We start from the raw sequence: 6753 nt of genomic DNA on the forward strand, positions 1-6753 counted from the left end.
ATGAACCAATTGCATGTAACCACACTAATTCTCCCCACCCTCAGACCCTTACCCTATAAAGACCCCAAGCTTTTGGGCCTCGTGGTCGACTTCTCTGTCTCCTGCGTGAGATACGAGTCCACCCAGAGCTCTGCCATTAAAGTACCTCATGTGCTTACATCAAGACGGCTTCTCTGTCGTGTTTCTGTGGGATTCACAGACTCCTGTGACCTGAGGACCGGAGGGAGTTCCTCACGAGGGGGTCCTACACCAGCGCAGCTCTGCCCCATGCTTTCCTCGCGTGGCTGGCCCCACTCGGAGGGCTGCTGGGGTGACTCTGTCCCATGCTTTCCCCGCTCGGAGGGCGGCTGGGGTGACTCAGTCCTATGCTTTCCTCTCGTGGCTGGCCCCCGCTCGGGGGGCTGCTGGGGTGAATCTGTCTGTCTGTTTCTCCTAGCACCTTGCATCCTTCGCTTTCTCTGGGAAGGGATTCCAGAAGTTTCCTGAGTAATGGTCAACCAAATGCTTCTGCAGTTGACACCTGCCTCTCCTGACCCAGGCTGCCCCTCTTCAGCAGGAAGTAGGTAAAGAGATCCAGATGTTTGGTTGAAACCCCTGCTTATCACCTTCACAAGCTAAGAAACCCCGTTTGCTCTTCTTCTGCCTACCTCGTCCACAAGGAGAATTCTGCACTAACAAGTCGGTCTTTCTCTTTCTGTCTTTCCCATCACCCACCCACGAGTGCTCACACAGGGGCCCTAGCTTTTAAAAAATCTTGTATGGGCATAATCCCAGCTCCTAGCTCATTCAGCATCACCCCAAGCCCCAAACCCACAACATCCACTTGCCAGAGTATGTGACTTCACTGACTTCCACCCTGGAGACCAATGAAGCCTCCTTTAAACCTGCCTTTATACCTGTGATTTGAATTGGTTCATTTTGTCTGTGGAGAAACTGATCTGAGAGCAGGACAGTGGCGTAGACAGGGCAGAGTAGAGTGGGGGTGAGGGGGCGTTTTACTGGGACAGTTGTTCAGAGACAGGTTGCAGAGAGGGAATAAGTTAGACCCAGGCGAAGACAGACAGGCCAATGTTCCAGGATATTTCGTCACACTGTGGATGCAAAGACTGCGAACTGTAAGAATCTGTTTCAAACCGTGGCTCAGCCTTTGATCCTAGCCTAGCATTTTTTGTTTACTGTAAAGAAGTATTTGGGGTGTGGCTCAGCCCCAGCACACATCTGTAATCCAAGAGCTATATAAAGTCAACCCTAGGTCAGGGGACAGAGTAAGCAAGCAGCTGACAGGGCATGGGCATCAGTCAACAGAAAGAAGGGCCTTTGAGTTGAAGGGGATTTAAGACAGTGTGCAGAAGGAGGAAGCTTTTTCCTTCTAGGACTTGGGTAGAGTGGTAAGATCAGCTGGGTGCTTTCTCCGCCTCTGTGTAAGGAGGCAAGAAGCTTCTAGAACTAGGCTTTGGTTAGCGGACAAAGGCAGTAAAGCCTCAGAGGGAAAAGTCACATTTCCCTAAGCCGTTGCCAGGTCCCTGAGGACAGGCCAGCTGAATCCACAAATGGGTCTGGACACTGGCTGGTGCTCACAGTCCTTGGGTTACAGGGGTCAGAGCCAGAGCCATGGACTGAACAACTGGAGGTGACAGGAACACAGAGGTCATCGTGAATGCAGGTGGCACAGCCAAGGTGCAGGTGTGATTTGGAGGGAAACTGGTGGCAGAGCTCTGGGAGGCAAAGGCAGAGCCCCCGGCTAAGCCAATGGCACTCATAGGACCAGGCCACCCAGTCAGACTCAGCCACAGTGAGGGGCTTCCAGGACCTGCAGGGTTACAAGGCTCATGGTCCCCAGATTTAGGGTGTTGAGCTGGGAGTGAAAAGGAGGGCATGATAGCTCAGGAAGGCTTAGAAGAGCCTGGCCATTGAGCTAAAGCATATAAAAAAAATAAGTGTGTGTTTGTGTGTTTCATCTGCAGATTGGAGGGAACCTGGGTGGGGCTGGTAGCACGGTCCACCTGGAACTTAAAGCGGGATAGTAGGAACTACTTGCTACACTACACCTTCCTCAGAGGCCTCACAGTGGTGGACATGGAGGACCTGCTAGAGGACATCCAGGTACACACGGAGCTGGAGCAGGAATACTGGCCTGGAAGATCAGGAACGTGGATTTCTGCCAAGACAGTACAACTATTACTGAGAACAAGACTGCCAGACCCCCAGGCCCCGCCAGCTGGCGGCCTCGGGCAAAGGGCCAGGCGAGCACCATGAGGGGATCAAGGCAAGGACATATGACCAGCTGCAGGTCATCTTCCAGAGCATTGAGGGGAAGATCCACACTGGCAACCCCAACTTCGACATGGACTACTGGGAGAGCCTGTGTCAGCAGTTGCTTGCTCACATGGCCAGGGCCGGGCTCCGCCAAGCACCACCAGAATGTTCTTTGGCAGAAACTGTTCAAACCAAAGCGGGAACAGGGTGTGCTGTTCTCAATTCTCAAGTCTGAGCGAGGAGTTGCCCCCAGCTCTGGGCCTTCAGTGGATCCTGTGGAACCTGAGGGGGCTCCAGCCACCCCGGGAGGCAGCCGGTGAAGCAGTGCTGATGGAGGAGGACCTGATCCAGCAGAGCCTGGCAGACTCCAACGTAGTAAACAACAACCTATGGCTGCTCACAGTGAGCCGCCTGCTGGACGATCACCTGCTGGAGCCTTAAGAGGACCTTCTGCGCCAGCAGCTCCAGGCCACAGTCAGCGCCAGGGAGAGTGCACAGTTCAGCCGGGAAGTGTCACTGGGCAGCCCGTGCCTACAAGTGGGTGAAAGCCACACTTCTTCAACAGACTGCACACAGGCTTCGAGTGGAACAAGTACAACCAGATGCGTTATCTCTTGAACAATCCAACGCCCAAGATGGTATAGAGGTAAGCATTCAACAGCTACTTCCACCTCATGCACCAGCAAGCCACGCCCAAGTACTTCCCGGAGGCCCGCCCTGAAAAGCAGGATGTCTCCATCCTTCGTCAACACGCTGGCCTGTCCTACTGGGACCTTGCCTTCAAGATGATCAGTTGTGAGTGGGAGTATTCACACCGTCCGGGCTCCCTCTGCTAGTTCTCAGTGGCACCTTCCAGCTCTGGCGCTACTTCAAGCGCTCCTGCTACCCGCAGGTGATGTCCCTGCTGGGCTTTTGGTTTTCTGGACAGCTCCAGTGTTAAAGTTTGTTCTGTTGTTGTGCATTGTATTGTAATGCTAAATACCGGCCTGGAAGATCTGGTTGCTGTAGGCATACATTTTTTTTGCAACATAATAAACACTAATAAACGTCCAACCTCTCCTCTAGCCCATCACCCAGCCAAGTTAGTGGAAGAGAAAAGTTATTAGGCTATGGGGGCCTGTTTAGCAGTAGTTCTCTGGGGGTGTGCTCAATCTTCCTTGGCAGCAGTTCAGTCCCATAGCAAACACCAAACAATGATTCAGCAGCTGCAGACTGAAAGGGAAAATTATATAGATTCAAGGTTTGGAAATGTAAGATTAAAAGAGTAAGTTTTAAAATGCAAAGACTCAGGGCTGAACACTGTGAAATACAAGCCCGGCCATAAAGATAAGGAAAAGAATGCAGGAACCGAGCTATCAGGGCTGACTCCCTAGCCATCTGGCAGGAAGGCGCCTCCCCTAGTTTACTGAGAGTCATACATCAACCAGATGTCCTGCTGTCCCCGATAAACCTCAGGCCCTTAAAATTCCTAAACATTTTAGTCTGCACGTACTATTCTGCTAGTTTGTAATCACCTTGCTATGTTTAAATGAGCCAATCACATGTAACCATGCCAATTCTCCCCATACCCCGACCCTTACCCTTTAAAAACCCCTAGCTTTTGGGTCTCAGGGTCGACTTCCTCTGTCTCTTGTGTGAGATATGAGTCGACCTGGAGCTCCGCCAATAAACTGCCTTGTGCGTTTGCATCAAGAAGGCTTGTCTGAGCCGGGCGTGGTGGCGCACGCCTTTAATCCCAGCACTCGGGAGGCAGAGGCAGGTGGATTTCTGAGTTAGAGGCCAGCCTGGTCTACAAAGTGAGTTCCAGGACAGCCGGGGCTACATAGAGAAACCCTGTCTCGAAAAACCAAAAAAAAAAAAAAAGGCTTGTCTGTCGTGTTTATGGGGCACCCTGACTCCCGTGACCTGAGGACCTGAGGGAGTTCCTCGTGAGGGGGTCCTACATAGACCAGCCCTCAAGGCAGGCAGACAGCACAGGTGACCAGCTGCTTCAGTCCAGTTCTTCTCAGAAGGTAAACACCAGGCACCAACCAGCAGCTGTAGTTCAATCCTGAAGAAAATGCAAGGTTCACCAGTCAGCCTGAGGCGAGTCCCCAGTTCTTGGGCAAGTTTCTCTCAAAGGCAGTGTTACCGCAAGTTGAGCTCAACAACATATGTAAGGTGAACCAATACATGCATGTCCTTAGTGAAGAATAGTGGGGCACAGCAAACAAAACCCGTGCTCAGTGCTGCCTCCCATGTCTGTGGGGTTGTGTTTATACTCCTTCATCACGGGTCTTTTTATGTGTCTGCTATATGCAAGCATCCTTTCACCTGTGTGCCCCAACAAAAACATAATTTGACATAACTGACTTTCCAAACAAACCAGAGGTTTCCACTTGAGGAAATCCTCACCTACGCCAAGGCATGCTATGTAACCTGCCCATGAAGCTACCCCTAATCGGCCAATAAAGATGCCTACAGCCTGTGGCTGGGCAGAGGGGAGGGAGGTGGGGCTTTGGTTCCCAAGCTTGGGGTCTGAAGCCAGACCACGAGGAGGAGAGAGGAGAATGAAGAGAGAGAGGAAGACACTGTGGGGTAAGGGATTTCAAGAACTGGCTGTGAAGGTCTGCCAGCTGGAGTAAGAGCGGCTCAGGTGGAACATGGCAAGCCATATCTCAGGGTTATTGGCAGAGAAGTAGACAAAATAGCTTAGAGGGCTGATATCTGCCCAACTCTTGTGCTGTTTAAGGCTTATTATAAATAGAAAGGTTTTGTGGCTTGTATCTGGAGATTGAATGATCTAAGGAGGGTCAGAAACCCCCAGTTGATATTAATTTTAACTACAACACTCCCAGGTAGGAGGCCCAAGGGGACTTTGGTATCATCTCTGGGTTCTGGGTTACCAGCACTGTGCCTGCATGGCTCCTCCTGATCCCTGCCCATCCAGTGTAGAGAGAATATGTTGTGTATTGTATGGGTGCATCACCTGTCAATTAAAAACCTTATAGGGAAGGGTAGAATAGAAGGTGGGACATCCGGGAGGAGAAAGAATTCTGGGCTAGAGCAAGGCTTGGGGAGGTTGCCTGTACGGTGTGAGGCACACGGTCCCTGGCACCGTAACCAGCCAGGTGGCAGAGTGTAGGTTAGAGTAAACGGGCTGTCTTCAGTTGTGATCTAGTCAGAGAAGCGCCTACATGTACAGCTAAGGGATTTGTAGACGTATTTTGAGTCTGAGTCTTATTTATGGGAACATGGGGTTGGAAGGAAGAACCAGACCTCACTTCTCCGTTCATTTCCTCACACAGCTCCACACAGTCTGATATTTGTTGTGTCTGTAGTTCAGCCGTAAACAATGACATTTGCCCGGTGCCCTGAAATGAAGTTGTGCATCAGAGTCTGAGCCCAAAGGCACAGAAGGAAGTATCTCTGGGGAGTTTTTGGGAAAGCTTGGTACTGACATTGAAACTTCCTGTTTTTTCTATTTTGGATGTCGATGTGATGGTTTGCGCAATGACGCTCTCAGTCTAAGGGTACTATGGGTACTCACTAAAGCCGTTGATTTTGGAAGCAGGCCTGAGTCCTGACAGCCTCCAGTGGCTCTCTGAGCCCCTCCTTGCCTGTCTGCCCCATGTTTGTTTAAGTTAATGGACTTGGACTTCTGTTTGAGGCAGCTGAACGTACTCTCAAGTGATTTGTGGAAGGCAGCCCTAACTCTACACCTTGTTGAATGCACCCAAGCGATTCAGGGTTCGTGCCAAACTGCTCAGAAGTACCAAGTGATCGAGAACCCACAGAGAAAGCCTGGCTTCCGGCAGTAGGAGCTCTCCATGGAGCTGAGGGTGGAGGTACATGTGATCTCAGGGGAAGGAGTCACATGCTCGCCTGGTCTATGGCCCAGTCCTCAGTTGAGCATGAGAAGCAGAATCAGAGAGTCTGTACCACAGACCCGAACCTGCTCTCCTCTGGATGCAGCAGGCAGAGCTCCCCTGCAGGCACCCAGTTACTGCTAGTGGCTTTGGCAGATGGGAAGCCCTACTTCCTCTTTACTTGTTTAGTTTATACAAAAAGGAACCTCACATTTTTCCAGGATATTTTGCCTTTCAACAGCCTGTTGTGCCCCAGAGCAGATCCCAAGTCCCTCTCTGGCCTTTCCCAGGTGATCTATTTAAAGTAGCCCAACAGTTGGAGGCCAGTTCTGCAAAGGTGACTTCAGGAAAGTGCCCAGCTGTAGACAAGGCTCCAGCAATGCTACTTCAAGAAGCAAGGACCTCCCATCTCCTTCAGGAGGTCACTGGCAGGTGGCTGCAGCTACTCCATGGTTTGGGGAAGGGATATCCACAGCCCAGAATGGTACTACCCTCTACCCATCTCCCCTGGCCAGTAGGACAGAAGGCACAGTCAGGAAGCCAGGGTTCTGCTTGCTGTGACCAAGTGCCTGAGAGAAGCAGTGTAAAAGGAGGAGCTAACTGCTGGGTTGGCTCACAGTTTCAGAGAGCTTGGGTCAAGGCTGCTCTT

Source organism: Mus pahari, chromosome 19, assembly GCF_900095145.1.
Source record: "Mus pahari chromosome 19, PAHARI_EIJ_v1.1, whole genome shotgun sequence".
Classification (NCBI taxonomy): Eukaryota; Metazoa; Chordata; class Mammalia; order Rodentia; family Muridae; genus Mus; species Mus pahari.